Source organism: Plodia interpunctella, chromosome 16 (genome assembly GCF_027563975.2).
Source record: "Plodia interpunctella isolate USDA-ARS_2022_Savannah chromosome 16, ilPloInte3.2, whole genome shotgun sequence".
NCBI lineage: Eukaryota > Metazoa > Arthropoda > Insecta > Lepidoptera > Pyralidae > Plodia > Plodia interpunctella.
The window spans coordinates 8,383,721-8,406,624 of record NC_071309.1 but is presented as its reverse complement, the minus strand read 5'-3'; the positions used below and the strand labels follow the sequence as shown (position 1 = coordinate 8,406,624).

Genomic DNA, 22,904 nt, shown 5'->3' with positions numbered 1-22,904 from the left:
GATAATTAAGTAAACATGTAGAAAATCATAGAACTTTCCAGTGACGTCACAAGCGAAGCGGTAACCCATCTCTAATCTCGACAGCTCCATAATTACACAACAATAATAACTTGGAGGAAGCACTAAAGAATAAACAATCATACATTGAGACAAGTCATCTCTCCAACGTATAATTTAAAACCTAACTACCCCTTTCATCGCATTCGTAATGAGTTTTCAGTGCATAAGCGGAGCGGAAATCATTTCGGACATTTATTTCAACTAAGCGTTTCAAGGAAGTTAATAAAGTTTCTCGCGGTATGTTTTCCAAAAGGTCTTTTCTTCAGCATTCTCGGGCGTCCTATTAATTATTTAATATTGTTAGTCACATTTAAAAACAAATACACCAACTTACTTTCTCATTTGTTATATTAGTTGGGGATTTATTTTATAAACACACATATATTAAATTGTATGTATAGTCTATTGATTTTTATCACGTCTAGTGGACTTCGACTATAATTAAACGTGATAAAAATCAATTTCTTTAGTATCTCGTTTATTGTCTGTCAAAATTAAATATTTTTTTTCATATGTTTTCTCTTTGATTTATTTATAAAGTAGATATATATCTACTTTATAAATAAATCAAATATAAATATATATTTATATTTATATGGAGTAACGTCAAGTGCACGTCAAGTTGCCCTGCCCTTCTATGGTGCGACAATAGTGGCGAATCGCAACAAATTTAAATAGATTTGATGTGCTCTCGAGTGTAACTACTTGTGAACTTGTAAGGCCGTCTTTACACTTTTGATTGTTACTTGAGTATTTTGTAAAACTCACGCGTTGTCAAATTTTGTAAATATAAATAATTTTGCTAAGTTAATTACAAAGAGCGCTTACATATGCATACGATGCTCACTGAGGAAGCAACTTATTAGTGTAAAGTCGGCGGTAAATAAAAATCAATAAAACGCTAATCGCTCCGCTCATGCTCTGTGGCATCAGTGTTAATTGAAACAGCCTTAGTAGATCATGATTCCGTTACAGGGGCTACCTGTCGTCCCATTATTATCATGTTATCGTGATAGAAACATATAGCTAGCTTTAAATATTACAGGACTTTATATATATCTAAAGGCTATAAAACAAGGTATATTATACCTTTTGATTAAATAAGATTTTAAAAAAATATTTTAGCCACAAGCGTTTATTGTCATCAGAAAGATCTTGCATTCAACGTGTGACAAAAAACCATGTTCGTGCAAATAAACCGTAGAGGAGTTCCCTCATTGGGAGTCGATCTTGGGTGTCCCACAAGGTCATGCTCGTCATAATAAGAAGCGACGTAGAAAATTTCAAGTCTGTAAGACAATCGGAAGAAACTAAAATTTAAAAAAGACAAACAGACAAACAAATAAAAGCTTTTAATATAATATATTAACACAATTCTTAGCGAACGCGGTCATCGACGCGTCCCCAGTAGTACTCTATGCGATCATTACTCAAGTAGGGTCTCCATGATTTGTAATCATTACTGGGACACTTCCCTGCAATATCTAATGGACACCATTTGTTTCTGAGACGCAAATGTACTTACCTGTATTATGCTTATTAGTCTATTTTGCCATGCCTTTTATATGAATCTATAAGTGTTATTCATAACAATCTCTGGGAATTAATTTTACAATTTATGCATTAGTTATTTAAGATTGTTAGGAAAAGTTGTTAGAATATTTCAAATGATTGAATTGTTAATTTTGTCTTTGTTCATTTCAGGTAATTTTATCGCAAGCCGCAAAATGTTCGAATGACGAAAAATAAGGTTTGAAAATGTATGGAAAAATTTGAACTCTTTCAATAAATAAATTTATGACATTGTGCAAGAGATCTCAATCTGCAGCTACTATTGCCATTCCAATGCCCTACTTTTATCATAAAGACGCCATTTATTCAATGAATATGATAACGTTTTTGTTTGGTGTAAATCCAACTGATAAATAGGTCTGTGCTCAGGTTTAAACTGGGCTGAAATATTTTTCCCTGGTCATGAACTATATCAACAGAACATTCTGTTAAATATATACAATTTAGGGTGAGTTGTACCAGTAGTAACGTGCGCATAAAAACGCAAAGTAACTATGCCATTTCGTCTATACGTCAGCGGCGCACAGGTTAAATTCAACGTCAAAGCTGACTGACTGGTGCAACTCAACCGTTGTATATATTTCACAGAATGTTCTACTATTATATTTTTAAGCAGATTATTATGTCACACAATGTGGACAAATATTTTTCCACGCCTAAGTATTTATAAATCTTGATTATACTATATAGAAGGACAATTAAAAAAAATAAATTGCATGCCAGTAGTTGCCAGAACAACTCAGAATTCTGAAGGCTGTGCAATATTGAGAAGGACCGAAAAGAAATGGACTCTGGGCTTTGATGCTGAAATGAGAGAGAAAGAATAAGGTTAATTTAAACCAAGTCAAAATTTTATCCTTAACGAAACTGTAGTCACCCTACTAAAACGGCACTTACATATCTGTGCCTATTCTGCTCAGCTTTTGTCCCACGTAATTGTAGTGTTAATGGTGCCCATATGTTGTCCGGAACCTTTGTAGCATTGCCAGTATTCATGTGTTAAGAGCGAGATCAAGTAGCCAACTGAACTGAATATTATTCAGTTAGATTACGCGCGGATATGAAAATGTCTTGTGTGAACCTTGAAATGATGTAGTGGACAAATATCTGCCGTTTCTGCCAGGGCAAACCAAATCAATTATATTATTCACTAGCTTTTGCCCACGGCTTCGCCCGTGTGAATTTGAAACAAACATGATTTTCATACAAACTTTCTAGGCTAAGTGCGCGTTGCACCAGTAAACTTTGATGTTAACTTTAGCGCAAAACGACGGTGCGCAGGTTAAAGTTAACGACAAAGTTGACTAGTGCAACTCACTCTTAATCTGTTAAAAGTAACTTAAGTCAAGCTAAATCTACAATATAGCTTTTAATACAACCTAAACTTAAACCAGTTACAAAATCTCAGTTCACGTCTAAAATTAATAAAGTTTACTTGGTATTATGACCCTTATTGCTCCGTACTTCTCCGTAACACATATTCGCAATCGTCCTTTATATGCAAAACAACGTCATTCACTAAGATCTAGATTAGGCGAAAGCATCTGAAGCAACTAGATCTTGTCGTTTTTATGTCCTGTCAATCCTAACGTACACTGCAGAGCGCGGAACACTATAAATACGAAATAATTTAAATAAATACTAACCTAAAAATAGAAGATCTAGCGCGTTCATGTCCCTTTTAGGGATATAGAATTATAAAACTTACTCGTATTTACATAACGTGTATAATTGTATGACCGCTGTTTGTGGACTTATAGACAGACCTGACAGTAAAGTATGCCCATTTCCATATAAGCAAAGAGTGCTGTAATCAATCTTTCGGAGACCGACTTATTTCATGTCGTATATATGTAAATCATTACAGATTTGCCCTTTGTAATTTTATTTTTTCGAACTTTTACTTTAATAAATATTTGACATATATACACTATATACTAATATGACATATATAATAGTTGACAGATGTAAGTACTATTTTGATTACTTGATTTTTTTTAAACACCAAATATGACACGCTCTGACAGTTAATAAAACAAGTACCAATTCAAAAAGTTCTTTATTCTTAAAATAAATAAAATAATCCATTTATTGCCAAACTTTGTATTACATAATTTAACATAATATAATATTTATTTTAGTTTAAGAGATACACTTCGAAATAATATGGTGAAGGAATGTCTCAGCTTCTGTTGTCGCCAACAATAATTTGTTGGAGATAACGCTGATTTTCACATACCAGGTTTATGTGAAAATCAGCGTCCCTGAGATTATGTGCGGGAGTTAATGTGTAACGAGGGCAAAAAAAGTTATAAAAGCTTCGAATTATAGAAATAAAAAAAATACAATTACAATTTATATTCTTTACGCAAGCAAAAAAGTCAGACTGACAAACCCGATAATTGGGTTATTCCCAGATTAATCCAAAAATTGTTCCCGATCTGCTCCACGAAAAATACTAATAATAATAACTTCGAATTTAGTCTCAATACGCTCCATATGCACTGCAATTAACACTTATTATTCTATACATATACTAGTTAATCTATATATAAGTAGACCAGTGTAACATAGAGACAGAAAACAGTTGAATTCATCAAAATACTATTTAAATCCCATAACCTACTTCTTGGTTCCCAAGCCGGGACAAACTAGTATGAAAATGTCAGACATTTTTGCGTACGTTTGCATCTAATATTTCACTCCGGGTCTCCTTATTTATGCGTTCTTCGGCGAATAAGACGTTCACGTCACTCAGCTGGATTCGGTCGCTACCACTAATGATGTGGAGTTGGCCTTTTTTGCCGTGTCTAACTAAATATCTGCGACGTGCTGTGTATACTTAAGCTTGACGCTATGTGTACGTAAAGGCGTGTGTCCAATGCTCTGCAAATAATATTTTTAACTTTAAACAGTTTGAATTTAGAATACGCTCGCTGTCAATGTTTTTTTCGGATAACCCGGAATCTATCTGACCGAATTCTAAATTTGAAATATTCTTGACAGTTATTTACAATGCATTATATTTAATATTTTTTGCGTCACAACATATTGATCAATGATACACGTGCAAGATGTTGTCTTATAAATATATACTTCGGTGATCATCAGCCTCATGTCTGAAGCGAGAAAAATAGCAGCCACATTCACCCTATTATTTATAATTTGCTTATTTATAACTTTATACTAAGAATCTTAATGAGAACGTTTATTTTTTTTTTTATAACAGCTATTGGAGCGCTAATAATCTCATCAAAATGACGGACAACATAAATAGCTCAAGTGACTTCAAAACTTTAATTCATTACGAGAGTATTTTGACAGGAACACCTTATTTTACTTAACAATTACATTTAAAAACTCATTTTATCAAATCATGCTGGTTCATGATTGAAAGAAAAACTTTGAATATGTCCGCTGCTTCTCTTCTTGCACAGATTGTAAAAAACGATCAAGGGAAAGGGCTATAAGCTATATACTTATGACCTTTGTATTTCGCAACTCTTAGCTATTTATACTTATTTCTGTAAATTTTATTAAACACGTACGTACAACCAACGTTTCACATTCACTATATTTTAATAAAAGCTAGTTTTAGGCAATGTCAAAGTGACTATAATAAAAATAAACTATTCGAGTTTTTATCAATTTATCAGTAATACAACTTAGTAACGCTAATTTGAATAGTTTAATTAGCGATCAGTTTGTTTATTACAGTTAAAAATCAATTATTACAATTTATTTATGAAATCACATATCCCATTTACGTTTCATATTCATTTAAATAAATCAAAACTAATTAAAATTAAATGAATCGACGAATTTGATTATTAATTTACGAATAACATTCAGGGCTAATATTTTTTAAAATGAATACGATTTATATAAATGTACACATTATCCAGTGGAGAAGAAGCCTTATTTTGTTCACATTGGTTATGGAATTTGTGATAAGCCTATCCCATTTGGGTTATTGTTTTGTCAGTCAATAAGTTTTATGTTTTTTCTGTCTGTATGTACAATGTCTGTATGTGTTGTCTTGGTTGGGATATTACTTGTGGCAAAAATGTCCTTAGCGAGATCTGGTCGGGTTAGCAGTGCCTGTGAAGGTCTAATTTCTGAATGAATGATTTGAATGATTCGCAATGTTTATATTTCGACTAGCTTGCGTTTGTAAAAATTCTGTTAAAAATTCTCTATTCGTGGAAATTTCGAGAAATACTTTCTTCTTCTTTTACACTCCCCCAGTTTTCGCTATGTTCATTGTCAATCAGCCATGGAAGATACATACAGTATCACGTCTTAATCCTTACGGGGTAGACAGAGCCAGTGGTTGCGAAACTAAAAATTTTTATTTAGCTGTATATAGGGCTTTTTGGTGGAATTAAGATTCAACTGTGATAGGTTGCTTGGATTTCTCCCGAAGAATCTCTCGTTTATAGTCCTTTCCCTTGATTGAACTTACAATCTGAAAGGGAAAAGAAGCAGCTGGCTCATTTTTATTTTTCCGTCAGTCCCAGACCAGCATTAAGGAGTTTAATATACTTAAATGTTGGTGAACATTTTTTCATCGCAATTGTACTGTAGAACGAAAACTTTGTATTGAAATTTATTTGATACAACGTCTATTGACATCTAGACTTTATCTCAATTGTTGAGATATTAGTTTAACTTGATGTCAGACGGGCGGCCGGTCATAAAATCAGAGCCAAATCTTCAAAATGTTAACTCAAATTTTTCATGCGGCTTTCGGCGTCACAGTCGAGAATGTAATCGTTAACACGCAAGGATATTTTCGACACGCGAGGATGAAGAATATTCTTCATTCATTCAATAGAAGAGAGAGAGTTACATTATTCATTCATTCTATTTTCATATTTACGTTTTTGCCATATTACGTATATTATATTTAATTATAATATATATTCTTTATTATATTATATATTATAATCTTTGAGATTTTCCCGTAATGTCTGTTATTTCGATAATCTTATTTGGACATTATATTAGTATAATAATATGCATGTAAATTTTGTAATCTCCCATTGCAACTTGTGTAGCAACAGACTATTAAATGGCCGACCCTTGCTGTCTCACAAGTCGCAAATATATTAATTTATCTGTGGTAACTTCAGTCTAACTTTAAGTTTAACATTAAAGTTATTATTATTAAAGACTATTAAATCATATTATTAATAACATGTTACTAAATCACAATCGGAGAAGAATGTCATACCTAATTAGTTTATTTAAATTTATTTCTGTTTCTCGTCGTCTTAACCATTGGACCACCACCACTTTTATATATATTAGTATTGAATAATATAACCCTGTTATATATACAAAAGATAAATGAATAATAACTGTTTATTCAGATAACTTAGATCCTAAATATTAGTAACAATTTCACTTAAAATTATTATCTGTCAGCAATTTTATATAAAACTTTCTAATTTTTGACATTGACAGAAAGAGACAAAACATACTTTACTTTAAAGTATATTTTAACGTATTTATGAATAAGGCGGCTATTCTTTAAACTCTAATTTGATTCAATCATACCAGACATGGCTGACAATTGGTGACCATTGTAATTTTCATGTCATCGCGATACCATTCATTAGATCGATCCTCAGCTATCAAATGAGATGCTGGCTTCCGAGTTGACCAACCTGCTTCCATTCAGACAGGCTTTTACCAATTAACACTGTCACAGATAAATAGTGATGGGGAAATTAGGCTTTATTGACGAGACTTTTTAAACTCCATAATTTTAACTTTAAATTTATTCTCTCTCATTTTTATACAATCGTCGGAATAATATTTTTTTTTTATATGGGACAGTGTGTGGACCGACAAGAACGATGTTCTTGTTGAATGAATGAAGTGTTAGTATACATATACCGGCAGCTAAAAAATGAGTGTCAAATAGGCAAATTAATGAACTAGGTACATACGTGATTGAAAACATAATAATATCATAGGCTGATTGGCCCGGGTCTTGGATGTCTATCTATATATGTATTTGTTATAAAATATAGTATCGTTGAGTTAGAATCCCATAACACAAGTCTCGAACTTACTTTGATGGGTAGCCCCTCAATTTGTCCTAATATATTTATTATTAATATATTTGTAAGTCTCAAACTTACTTTGGGGCTAGCTCAATCTCTGTGATTTGCCCTAATATATATATTTAATATATTTATTTATTTAAATAAAACAGTAACCATTATCTAGACTAAACTTTAAACATAAAAATTTTCAAAAGACATTGAGTCCGTTTTAATAAAAAATTATCCTGACCATGGTCAGGTTGAGTCTCGAGACTTTTCCCAACACTAGTCCATAAAGTCGGTCCTTTCTTTCACCGCCTTACCCTTATCTACATCTAATAATGGGCGTGCAATTACGTGTTGACTGAAAATTATGTTTATCAATTAGTTATTTATTGAGTATCTGTGGCCTAGTAGTAGTAACACTATCTGATGGCCGATGTCTAGAATATCAATTAGAATTTTAGTTGCTGTGTTTTGCATCTGATAATATATTGAAGGAAAATTTATACGTCCATGTTTCACTTTTGTATTATATAAATAAGATTCGTATAGTTTGTTATTTAATTTTTTGTAAGTACTTATATTTTGATAGTCGAACACAGTAATAACCATATGTTACTGCAAAAGCACGAACTACGGTAAATCTTTAGATATTCCAGTAAACCTAAGATTTACCAACTCTTAATGTTAAAAGTCGGAACAATTTTGCGATTCTAACTTTTACCACCATTCACTTGGTAAATCTTAAGATTTACATCAAAGGCACGGTAAATGTTGAGAAAATAATTTTACTTTTGTTATTTTTTACTATTTAAAGAAGTATTTTAAAGGTAAGGTATAACTTTACCTTTAAAATATAAAAACATTTATAAATAACAATACTTACCAAATGAAAATAATTGAAAATAGGTAAGGATTTGACTAATTACTTAGTTAATTAATTACTCTCATAATTATGATACCTACATAAAAATATGTAAGGTTTTGACTGAAAAATAAATGATTAATAAGAATTACTCATTGTTTTATTCCCAAAACCAGCCGTCAGTAGCAAAACCTAGCATATACTAAATTTCATTGGCAAAAGCCCGAAAAAATCGTCAATTATTTATAATTTCTTACATTTACCAACCCATGCCGGTAAATCCTAAGATTTTCTGAAAAAACCTAAGATTTACCTGTATACAGGCTTTTACAGTAACATATATAACTAAACGTGGTCTTCGAATTTCTCAGTTGTTGACTCTGTCTACTCCGTATGTTTGTATTTATAAATGACGAGTTTATTTGTTAGACAAATTAAAAAAACCCCGACTTTCAACAATAATTTCGCTACAACTTTTGAACGGCTAAACCGATTTTATGACACATCATGTCATGTCTAAGAACCACAGCATTAAAATTAGCTATCAAATAAAAAAACCGCATCTAAATCGGTTCACCCGTTGTTGAGCTACGGTGCCACATGCACAGAAAGACAAACACACTTAGCGGTCAAACTTATAACACCGAGGGGTGTCATAAGTTTGCTTTTGCGTCGGGGGTTAAAATTATAAATTTATGTTCTTTAAAATGATTAAAATTTATTTTGTCAAGACTATATAATAATCAAGTAGGTATATAATGATATAGACGAAAGCGTTTTCCCGGTTTCTTCCCATCCATAGAGCTTCGTAGCCCAGAGCCGTCATCGTGAAAAGAGTGGGACGAAGATATCCAAATATTTTGCATCCTTTACCCGTCTCGTGTAGGTTTATTAACAATGAACGGTGCTGTTGTCGACTGCATCCTGTTTATATTGTTGTACAAACATTATTGAGTACCTCATTGCTAATGAATTATGCTGTTTTCACACGAGGATAGATACTACTAAAGTCCGGACTGGACTGCTTTAGATCTGGTAGTGGGGCTAACTAAACCTATAAAATTCGTATTAAATGATAAATTAAATTGTATTGGTTATTCAAAACTTAGCTTCAGTTAGCACAGCACAGCAGAGCGCTAGGTCGTTTTCAAGTCTTCAACTCTAAGAAAGCAATGAAGTAATATTTTATAAGTGTACTGATTGCGGCGCTAAACGCATGTGCAATTTGTAAGACATCATGTAACAAGATTGCTGCAAAATCTTCAATTAAGCTCCAATTAAGTTCTTATGCACCTATTTAAAGTACTTGTATATAACATTCGTCTATAGCAGAGTAACTGACACACATACAACATATATCTGAAATTCTAGGTATAGTAGAAAAACCAAACTTCGACTACATACCAAATTTATGTTTATTTAATATATTAATTTATAATTTATTTAATATTATGCTGGGGTTTTGAGATATGATCGCAATGTATCAAGACGCGACCAAAAGCTAATAGCAAGAATAATTACTATGATATTTTTATTTAAATCAATCCAAAAGAACCGGTTGGATATATACTATCATATAGATAAGATTCCAACCAATCCTATTGACCAACTCGAGTGCTAAGTCTATAACAGCTCAGATCGTGTAAACTAGGCATTCGAGCGGGAGTTGCAAAACGTATGCAGATTTTAGCATTAGCAATACTTTCTGCTTTGATGGCTACATTTAGTGTGTAGGAGTGCTTTATGTAGACAAATAAACTTAGTTAATGAATATTGATACATGTTTTTAACAAGACTTTAACAGACGTAACTTTCGCAATGGGGATTGCAATCCCGCAGCTGAATCTGTCGTGGGATTGGTCAATCCCGCGCCGATCCCGTATCATTAAAATCCTACTAATATAATATTATAAACGCGAAAGTTTGTGACGATGTGTGTATTTATATATGTATGTATGTTACTCTTTCACGCGAAATTTACTGGACGGATTGTTATGAAATTTGGTACACGGGTACTTTTTATCCCGAAATTCTCACGGGAGCGAAGTCCCGGGGCGCAGCTAGTTATGCTATAAAATCCAATCGAAAATATTTTCGTGTATATGATCAACTTTTCATCATGTATTGCATTATGCAATAAAATTATTTGTTTTATAATTAAATATACGTTTAGATAGTATCAATTAGTACTCCCGCTTTCACGGCTAAATCGCTCGGCCGATTTTATTGATTTTTTGTCAAATTTGGAGGTCAAATAATAGGCCACTGCGGGCGAAGCTGTGTGCAATAGCTTGTTGAAAAATATTTGTATTTAATAGATTAGTCTGCCTGCCTGCCTGAAGTTATCTGCCAGTTAGCCCTATCAAAGAATTTTGAGACACAATTTTTAACAAAAAATAAATAATTGTTACGTATAGGCTATCAGGTACATTGTTATAAGCAATAATATAGTTTTAATAATAATGTGTACAATTATTACTAACATTAGTACATAAGATTTTACTAACAACTCTGGACTATGTAATTTGAATTTGTGTGTGAAATAAAGTTATTAATTATTATTAACAAACTGTGAAACAGACCATTAAGGCAAGGAAGCGCTCTCTACTATCTTTTGTAGAAAAATAACTGTCGCTTTGATATTCACTAAAAAATTACAATCTGATACCAGTCCAGGGTCTATTCTGCTAACCTTAAGCCTAAACTGCTATTCAATAGTAGCCCTAATAGACCGGTTGTAAGAGCTACTATAGAGACACGATAACGAGCTATCGTTAGTAGAATCGACACCAGTAGTGGTACAATTAGAAAACGTTTTCAAGAATCAAGTACGTTTCCTTCAAATGGAAACTTAATAGTAGATCTGAGTATGGCATCATTAGAGATATCCGAGAAAATAGTGAAGTTACGAGCTCAATAATAATGTACTTTCAGGGACAACATACAGGTGTGTATTCTTCTTATCGCGTGTGTTATTCCTAGTAGCGTTTGAGAGAAATGCTACTAGAAATCTGGACACATTGCCTCGATGCGGCGCGTACTTCACTTTTTATTTATATGACGCTAGCTGCACCCCGGGGCTTTGCCCCCATGGGAACCGTGGTATAAAAAGTACCTTATGTATTATTCCAAGTTATATTCTACCCGTGTACCAAATTTCATAACAATCCGTCCAGTAAATTTTGCGTGAAAGAGTAAATATGTAAATGAATGAAAATTGCGTTAAAATGAAAGAGAGAAAGAGAGAGAGAGAGAGAGATGGATTATGACGGTGTTTGTTCTCCATCAACCATTTTGCCTAATGCTTAAAAAGCTTTAAAAACCAACCGGTTATGATGCTATAACGTCCTTAAGACTTCTTCTTCCGTACAAACAGAATATCCATTCACATTCCTGCCCTATATTTTGTAAGGGCATTCTAACAGTCCTCTTAAGGCAATTAATACATTTAGCAATTGAAACCTCTCAAACTAACACTTGATAAATTACACCAACTTTGTTAATAGCCGACGGTTCAACCAAATATTCCAATTAAAAGCATCTAATACTAAATCATGGTTTTTCAATACAGACTTAGTATTGCATAGACGGAGTTTAAGGACAAACAGGTAGCAACATCAGGTCGCAACGTGCGCCTGCTGAAAATAAATTTTGTTAAAGCGCTTTGTCCCAGCACACTAACGCCACCGCTACCAAAAAAAAAATTAAAGTACTAACTTTCTGCTAAAATTCTTTAACTAATGTGGCATAATCAGTTCAAATATATTTTTTTTTTATATTTTTTACCAAGAAATAAAAAAATGTATAAAATGGGATAAGTGGCGCTAGTGGGCGGAGACAAAGCGCCTAAAAACCAAATGCTATTTTAACCTAATAATATATAATTTATAAATACATAATAATTACCCCATTAATCAATGCTGATATTTTAATATCACTACTTAGCTGCCTTATACAAACTTTGACTCACAAAAAAAGCTATAGCGAAAACGAAAACTTCCATTTATTATTGTGAAAGGGAATTTCTATACGTTTTTACATCTATGATATTCAATTAAATGTCCGGTGCGGGTGTTAATCATAGCGGGTAATTGAACGACCTACAAATGTACTTTGCATATTGGTCGCCTTGCCACCCACGGATGTGCAGTGTGATACGATACTAGATACGTCTTCTCAGTCATTGTTTCGGACACCCTTAGTATTTCAATTTTAGGCCATGGCGTAGTTCAAATTAAAAATTCTCCCTGCAACTTAAGATGATACACATCATTTGGTGACGTAAATTATTTACTTAAAACTAATATTGGATTTCACCAGTAAATTTTGATGTCAAATTTAATTGTTATATGCGACGTTTATTTTATTTATACTGCCGCAACGAAAAGTGCGTCATTTTACTACTATAATGGCGCACTTATCGTTTTTCAGCGCACGTCAAAGTTGACTGGTACAACCGGCTCTAATATAATTCAACGTATCCATTGAATATTAATATACAGACATCCCTATGGAACAGTTATTTAAAAAGTCCATTTAATATTTTTTATTTATAGTGACATCGAGCTAAGAATTAGTATAATTTGAAAAAAAAACCATATTTGCATAGAATAAAGAATGATGTGCTTCTAGTTAAATTGTCATGATGTTAACACGTGTAATTTTCGCCCTAATATTGTTTGGTCTATTATATTGTGAACTGTTTTATAACAATTTTTTGTCTTATAACTGTATGTGCGAAAATAAATTTAAAAAAAGAATTTTTGATATCGGTTCGGTAGTTTCGGAGATTACCCGCCTCAAAAATGTCAACTCACAAATGCTTACCTCTTTATAATAATAATAATTGTATATAGTATAAAAGTATAGATTAGCCGGATTGATAAACGCGATTGATTTAAGGCGAAAGCCAATAGGCGAGGGCGGCAGGAAGCCAATAAGGACAGATAAGGACAGCGATCGCTTGCAATATTTAGCTTGCAAATGTTTATAACTAAGTCAGCTACATGCATGCAAGTATATCATTAGATACGTAAGTAGCACGGCTATAAGCGAACTATCTATAAAGCAATTAGATTAAGATCCCGGCAGAATCAACCTTCAGCGGTTAATTTTGTGAAAGTGCACTCATTTAAATGCACCGTTACTATTTAATATTGCTGCTTATGCTAGCCCACAGACCTTCATTCTGGCCCTAGGCCTAAGGCTACCATAACCCGGTTCAAGAAGACCTAGAATGGACATCATTGATTTTCATTTCTTGAGGCGTACCGACCCGATCGTATTTCATGGGACTAGTTAAGAACTTACATAAATGCTTGGTAAAGCTTTAGCCCACTTGTGAGTGCGCTAAGCTAGGCATTACCAGCTATATATTATTATTTTCACGGGATAAAATGTCCACGGGACCAACATCTAGTGTTTCCCAGGGCTACGATCTCGTGGACATTTTGTGATAAAATATATACCTATAACAATCTTTTGTATAATGTACCTTTCTAATGGTGAAAGAATTTTTGAAATCGGTTCAGTAGTTTTGGAGATTACTCGCCTCAAACATACAAACTCACAAACGCTTACCTCTTTATAATAATAGTATAGAATTATAGATTTCCAGTACCAAACTGACAGCATAATATATGAATCTAATATTTCTAGGGGGTAGTTTCAACTGACTCGACCGTGTTCTGTTATTTGGCAAATATCATTTTACGTACTATACATATAACTTAACCTCAACATAAGTATAATATAGATAAATAGCTATGAGAAAAATATTAGTCTTGTTAATGTATAATGCTAAAATGCTTTAAAAATTAAGTTTTAATTAATTAATCCTAATGGTATATACCAGATAAATTATATAAATATATACTAATTTTTAAGTGAATCATTGACATAAAATAAATAGTTGAATATTTAACTCGAAATTAAATGACTTAGCCTGATATAGAATCACATAAGCTAGATTTTCATACACGTGCAGCTAACTATGTCGGCTAAGCTGAGTAAAACAGATGAACTGGCTCAGCTATCATCATCATCATCATCATCTGCAGCCCTCCGTGACCCACTGCTGGGCATAGGCCTCCTTCCATCTCCGCCAACCATCTCTGTCCTGGGCCATCCCCATCCAGTTGTTGCCGATAATTTCCTTTACATCATCGACCCATCTAGCTGCCGGATGTCCTACGCTCCGTTTTCCAGTTCTGGGGTACCACTCAGTTACAGCTTTACTCCACCTTCCATCGTTCCTTCTAGCCAGGTGCCCAGCCCAATTCCATTTTAATGTCGCGACTCTGGAGACCACGTCTTAAACTTTCGTTCGCTCAGCTATATGAGATATAATCAGTTAGGGATAGACGCCCGACTTTAGGCGCAGAAAGTTGTAGCATACTATGGAACATTAATTTAATCGATAATAGAAATAGTAACGGCATTCGTTTTACAACAGATGATTTAAAATATCTGGGGGCTTACCATCATCTCTTAACGCGATCCACTTTACGACGTAAACTGAACTCCATCGCAAATTCGTACCATCGATTTAATTTTGTGTATGAATGCGATTCATTTTAGGTTCCTAAATTGAACTGAGTTGCATTGGAATCGTTCTGTGAAAGTTGATGGTAGGCCTGCTGAATTATTGCGAAGTTTTTTACAATAACCAAAGGAGATCAATAGGACCAAGAATGGTCTGATTTTTATGTGCTTTCAAATAAAAATGTGGTGTTGAAGTTGTCGAATATTCGACATAAAAGTATTTATTTGATCTTAAACCTTCCACATGATGCAATCTGATTGCCCAATTTGATTGCCGATTGAATTGGGTAGAATCCGATCGTCTGTCCACACGTACACAACTAAATCGCCAATTTCAGTATTTGATTGAGCAATCCCAAATCGGGCGATACCGACCACCCAATGACCTTGAATTTCATATTTCCGTCCACGCGACCCAATTTGATTGTTAATCTAATCAATTTGGGCGTAAAATTGGGTCGTGTGGAAGGGGTTTCATATCTTGAAAAATCATCTTTACTAATCATTAAATATAGGAGAAATATTTTCCTTCTTCTGTACATCATTATCCCCATCTTCGCGTGTTCCCGATTGCATTCGCGGCTATGATGCCGCGAAGCCAAGGGTCAGCGTAAAATTAAACTTAAAATTTTGATGATTGTACAACCGGCCGGCTGTCTGACATTAACCCTCAGGTTACGTCAATGCTTACCGTTTGCTGTACCAGTAAGTCTATTCTCTCTGGGAATTATATCAGTTTATTACATTTCTGTACATTTCTTTTATTTCAATTTTTTTTTCACCTAATTTAATTGCGAATAATGTCCTAGGAAGACATGGATAAGTGACTTGGATGATATAATGTTACCATTAAATCTGAATCTCACGTAGATTCCACGTGTGTCGTTGGCCACACTATCGCGTATGGTGTAAAGTTTCATTGTCCACCTGGGATACGAAAGATAGGATATGGCAGAGATTACGGAACTTTTATCGAATTCAAGATTTTTATACATTGCCAAGAGATCTCTCACTCACATTCTCGCGTGTTTTAGTTGCGTTTGGGTATGTAAAGCCGTGAAGTGTCATCGTAAAAAATAACAACACGACAACACTCTTTGAAAATGTTATTGTTGGCTATCAGATGGCAGTGGCGGATGTTAAGGCCTATGTGTCCCTTAGTCCCTAGATATATAGTGGCGCTATTCTAAGGCGGGACCACACACAACATTGTCAGTAATAATCTGAACTGCCTTTACTATACCTACTCATTATTTAAACCTCTTACCATTACATATAAGTAAAAGATACATCGCTTTTACTTTTAGTTAATTAGGAATTTTAAACGAATTATCTATACGAATTTCTATATAGATAATTCGTTAAAATTAAACATAAAAAAGGTATATCGATACTATATTTAAAACATGTTCATTTTAGTAAATTACCTACCTAAACCTAAGTACTTAAGTGTATCCTTTTATGAATCGCGGGGTCTCCTGGCACAGGTTTGCACGCTTAAACGGAGACTCCAATCATATCCTTATTATATCATAGTGCTTTCAGTAATAAAGAATCGAGAAAAGGATGCTACGGCCGTGCCTTTTTTTTTGCTCGACTTGCGGGGGCACTGCCATGCCCCTAGATTTAGAATTTGAATTATATAGCCATCCCAACGAAATATAGAAATGATTCCAGTTAGAAATGATCAAGTAATTCACAAACGTGCAAACTTTTGCACATACAATTTGTAGGATAATACATCTCCTTTTTCCACAATCAAAGGCCACAGACGTATGCGCAGCTCATTCTAATTAAGCAGCCAGCTAGATTTATAAGATATGGAAGCATTAGAGAGATTTATACCGGGTACTGAATAATGAGATAACACTAATGGCCGCTATGTAAGATTCTTATTACTAAGTGCTATATTCGCTTGGAATCTAGAAATAATAATTTTATTAACCGACTATGTTGTATCAGTGGTGAGGTAAATGGAGATGATAGCGGGATCGCCATTTTGTCGGCATTTAATTATAATAGAAAATAGTTTATTCACAACAAAACAAACTTATTATAAAACAAAATCGCAATCCTCGTCCGCTTGACGATCTCGGTGGCGCAGTGGTAAAAAGCTTGCCTCTGAACCTAGAGGTCCCGGGTTCGATCCCCGGTCGGGTCATGATGGAAAATTATCTTTTTCTGATTGGCCCGGGTCTTGGATGTTTATCTATATTATGTATTTGTTATAAAATATAATATCGTTGAGTTAGTATCCCATAACACAAGTCTCGAACTTACTTTGGGTAGCCCTTCAATTTGTCCTAATATATTTATTATTAATATATTTGTAAATCGCGTCTATCACTTTCTAAAATTTCTTCTTTTAAACCACGCCCAAGGATTTTAATGCAGTTTTCACTGATAATTTTCACTGTTATTAAGACAATTTATTAAAAGACATCATAATTTACCACTTCATATGTAAGTATATAGGTATTTTTAAACATCCTTTATAGTATCGCCTTATTCCTTTCTTGTTGTGATTACAGCCGTGGGTGTCCGTCATCGCATATGGGAATGCGGTCTGATCCCAACAACCGTTGTCTGCCTTTACGATTTGTAATAATCACTAAGTATATTATGTCGGCACGCCGGATGTATTAGGTGAATGTAGGTTTAGTGCCTGCGAATGGTTAAGTATTTAGTTACCTAGTTACGGTTCAACCAGAACCAGGAGGGGCAAACCTAAAAAAATGGCTGATGTTGAGAAGTGGATAAGATAAAGTAGGAAAGCCCACTCTGGGCCCCGACGCTACGGCTAAGGAAGAAACCAAAGAAAACGCGCAGACAAGTACAAGTGAGAGAGTCTTTTGGATTTGTCAGCGTATTCCTCTCAGAATTTCTATTTGTAACGCAAAATCTTTACTACAAAGAGCACGTATCATCCAAAAATATTTTTAGAAATGAAACTAAATGTATTGTTGCTTTCGAAGTTGGATTCAAATCGGTGCTCACTGAGGAGTTGTGCGTATTCATTGAATGATGTATGATGCATGTCATTCATCTTGAAGTGAAGATAACATTCAATTTATTTATTGTAGATCATAATGTGATATGTTTGCTCATCTTACGTATCGTCAACTTCTTGGGTTTGCGCCTTCTGCCAGGGCGGTAACGGCTTAACCAATATTGGCCAGTAATTTTTTCCCTACTTTATTTATCGACTTACATAATACCTATCCGTACCAGCGTAGGCTGATGTAATAAGACTATAAAAGACCTATAAAAAACTATCGGTGATAAAATGAAGAAGATAAACGTGTGAAATTGATTCGAATTCTCCGCAACCTGTTATGAAAATAAGTAACAACACGTCCTGATTTATCCAATGTGGAGTCTCAAGAACAGCCCTTTAGTATACAATTTGATTCGGCTGTTTACTCGCTCGTCGTGATTTCATTATCTCGAGTTATCGAAGACTAACTTATTTAATCGGGAAATCGTAAGGTACACTTGTAATCTTATGTTGCGAGAGTTGTAACGGTAAAGTCAAATCGCAATTTATTTAGAGAAGAAGTCTGTCGCCTAGTCATCATACCGAACTGTTATATTCCCGGGTTCGAACCCAGTCTGGTCAACATGGAAAATAATATTTTTTTAAGATTGATATGCGTTTTTTTCTTCTTGCTACCTCCACTATTCATTCATTCCAGTCTACTCATTCATTCCAGTTCTCGCTTATTTGCTTCTCGCAGTTCCATTCCGCATACTTCACCTTAATACATCTTTTCCGGGTGGGAGTCGCATCTCTCTCTACTGATATTTTGTTGTTTTTCTTTCTTCAGTCCTGGGTCTTGTATATTCATCTATATAATGTGTATGTTATAAAATATATTATATATAATTAAGTTAGTATCCCATGACACAAGGCTAGAACTTTTTTGTGGCTAACTTAATCTGTATTATTTGTTACTTAAAAAAAAGATAGGTTCTCAATTACTAGCGAATCCTTACTAATATTTTATATTCGAAAGTAAGTTTGTTACCTCTTCACGCATTATGTACTTAACCTTCTTGAAATTTTCATAGTTTGAAGTATGGAGAAGGGTAACTTTCATCCCGGAAAATTAACACGGGCGAACCCGTGGGCAAAAGATAGTAGATTCATATATTACAACCATACTTTCCCACTGCATAACCCAATACCTGCAAAAAAAGTAATTAAAAGTATCAAGCGCAGTCAGGTAACCTCGACAACCACAGGGTACATGTAATGGTGTCAAGTATCAAGACGTCTTCCGCAAATACGTTCGTTCACTTCGTATCTTGTGTCATTGACTTGTATTCTCACGTTCAATAGAGTACGGGACAGTCAGAGACTTGTGTGTGTGAAAATTTTGAATAAAAGATTTCATATCCAACGTCTTCTGAATTGATAATGTCAGTTATACTTTTTAACGGTTTCTATTTTATGTACCGGAAAACATGTGAGTTAAGATCTTTAGGGATAGTGGCGATTTCAAAAAGATTCTGACAGGCCTTTGCCTTCTATAATCGTAAAAGAAATCATTTTTTACGATCAATATGAGCTAGGTTATGACCTAAATGGCGGTAAAACTTATGGGACTTTCTCGTTTCCAACTTCTTCTGAAATCATAACACAAAAATTTAACGCAACATGTCCGTAAAAACTTATCATAAAACAAACTATATATATATATATATATATATGTATATATATATATATATATATATATATTATAATCAGCACTCGGATCACAATCATAACCTGTTTTGATATACCTTTTGACTATGTACATTATGTACTTTTATATATTATTAGAAAGAAAAAAAAACATTGTAAGAAACAATAATGGTAAGCCGATCTGGCATGATAGGGACCAACACTGTTCAAATGAGTTTCTTTCGGCATTTCTTCTCAGCAGTGGTCGTTCTGAAATGCCAGTAGTTTGTAGCTTGTGAGAAATAACTATAAATATAAAGATTGACGAGAAAAAGTGCCTGTGAAGGTCTAATTTCTGAATAAATGATTTGAATTTGAATTTGAAACGCAAATACGATTACTCTTCTTGATAAATGATATGGAAAAGATGTATTATTTTAAGTGAAATGACGAATTTAACTGTATATTAATGTAAGTGAACATGCCAAGTTTATTTTGGGATATATTTATTTTCGATGCTTACTTTATTGTGGTTGTGTCGAGTTTCGGTACAGTCGACAGCACAATTCATTCAATTTATGAATTCACCGCTAATATAGTGACATTATTTATTAGTATTATAGTTTTAATCAAAAAAAGTACTTAAAAATGAATAGCAAACTTAATACTAAAAGCATTCACACTTGCTTCCAAGAAAAAAATGTGCGGCGCAAGAAATTAATACAATATATATAAACATATATAAACATATATATACTGATAAATAAATAAAGATGTGGCCTTATTGGTGGAATTGAATTAAATATGAATAAATTAATATATTAGGACAAATCACACAGATTGAGCCATGATAGCCCCAAAGTAAGTTCGAGACTTGTGGATAGTAACTCAATGATACTATATTTTATAACATATACATACATATATAGATAAATATCCAAGGCCCGGGCCCATCAGAAAAAGATAATTTTCCATCATGACCCGGCCGGGTATCGAACCCGGTACCTCTCGGTTCAGAGACAAGCATTTTACCACTGCGCCACCGAGGTTAACAAATAAGCTAAAAGAAACAACAAAAATATGAATTTATAACTGTTCATTCAGTGTGCAGTGTTCATCTTAAAATTTGTTTAAAATCTGTTTACTGTACACGAGGTGTTGAATTAGGAAACGATAATAAATTTGAGATCGCGAGTGCGGCTTTTAAGTAGGCGTCCACATTGAAAATTCCAGGTTTTTTTTTTTCAAACGGATAAAAATATTTATTACTACTTTAATCACAATTTATCAGGATTTTTTCAAAGACAATAAATAGTCAAAACAAAAAGACAAAAACAAAATAAAACAATCAGGCCGATCATGTATCAAATTTATATCACTATATTCCGTTAACTACAAAAATATCTAACCAAAACATTATTCATCTGAATGCCAGATGACTTTTTTCTAACAGAACTAAGTACATTTTGCGCGTACAAAAATAATTATAACGGGTCACAGGTAATGGCGACCACACAGCAAACATTACTCATGTGATGAATCCCAAAAAAGCGATAACATTACACAGTACACACCACTAATTGACGCTATGTACCATTTCTAAATTATTGTGTTACGCGTGGTACAAGTGAAACGCGCGAGTTATTGTTATTATCAAATTCAAGACTTTGTTTTTCAAAACTTTATCGTATATAACTTTATAAAGATTTGTAACTTATTTTACCTGTGTACTATTCCATCGATTAGACTGTTTGTTTTTATGAATGAAATCAGAGTTTGTTAAGTTTAGAGTTAAAACTGAACGACATTCTCGTAATGATTTTTAAAAAAATATTTTTAATGGTCGGCAAGTTCAGACATTAATAACATCAAGTTTAATTCCACTTGGAATAACATTCAATTAAACGCATCATACGGTCTAATTTTATTTGAGCTAGATAGGCAAAAAACAGCATTCTCAAAAAGGGTTGACGCAGAATTTGGTTTATATTTGTGCAGACCCGTTTATATTTTATGCACACTGGTGGCCCAGGGAATTTCACTGCCATGAAAGCAACGGGAGATATATATTAAAATAATAAGGAAATGAAAAATGTATGTAATCGAGACCATGCCCTTGTCTTACCTTGACAGTGCTCTTAACTATTTGTGGTCGTCGAAATCAAAAGGGACCTTATGGCGGCTGGAACTTACGTCTTTATTTCCGTTGTATGAATACAAAACATCGACAATAATGGCGTAAGTGCCGGGCGCCATAAGGTCCCTTTTGATTTGGACGGTCACATTTAACTATAGAAACCATGCAAGTTCGGCCATTCGGAAAAGCATGTGTGAAATTTACAACAAAACTATCATTTAAATCGCTCATTTTGATTAGCTTAGACCATTCAATTACGGTTTATTCCAGTTCTCTGGGAGCGTACGTACGTAACATCAAATTGAAATTTTGCCGTGACCTTTATAGAATGATGCGATGAAATTCTTTTGATGGGCCTTCTTGTTCCGTTTGCATTTTTTGTGCTTCAATTGTTTTTTTTTATTGCCATTGTATTGTGTAGTAAATTAAAGTTACTAATCTTTGATAGCTACTTCAAACTTTATTGAAATTATAGAAACAGGTATTGGATTTTTATTTATAACTGCGTGTGAATTTTAACAAAAAAGAATCTGATTTATGCGTACTTCATCTTTCATATTATAACAAGTTTTTGTTTGTTAGACAAATTAAAAAAGGCCCCGACTTCTTCATTTCGCTACAACTTTTGAACGGCTGAACCGATTTTGATCAAAAATATCACCGCATAAAAATTATCAATCAAATTAATAAAAACGACATCCACGTCGATTCACACAGACAGACAGACAAACTTAGCGCACGCTCGCGTCGCGACTTTACCAGACAGTAAAATTTAAAAATATCTTATTTATATTCATACTATATTTTCCAAGATGAGAAAACGCAATTTATATTATATAACCCTTATCCAGTCCAAACGTCGTTTTTTTACGTTTCTTGCGTTCCCAGACGTTGTCCGACGGCTCCCGGAAATTTTTTCGGGTATACCGCGAGGCAGAAATCATCGGATATCTCAAACCTTTTGTTGTAATAGCTCAAGGGATAAGATGAGTGATTAAAATA

The 22,904-nt window shown here is 33.7% G+C and overlaps 1 protein-coding gene and 1 long non-coding RNA gene across 4 annotated transcripts in view; both read left to right on the top strand.

Annotated features, from left to right (window-relative positions):
* LOC128676708 (uncharacterized) overlaps nt 1–1,881 on the top strand; it is a 200,049-nt gene extending 198,168 nt beyond the window's left edge. Inside the window, exon 8 of the long non-coding RNA XR_008405449.1 lies at nt 1,765–1,881. This is a non-coding gene — a long non-coding RNA (uncharacterized LOC128676708). The remainder of the gene's footprint in view (nt 1–1,764) is intronic.
* ds (dachsous) overlaps nt 1–22,904 on the top strand; it is a 301,443-nt gene that overhangs the window by 240,306 nt on the left and 38,233 nt on the right. The gene's annotated exons all lie outside the window — the stretch shown is intronic.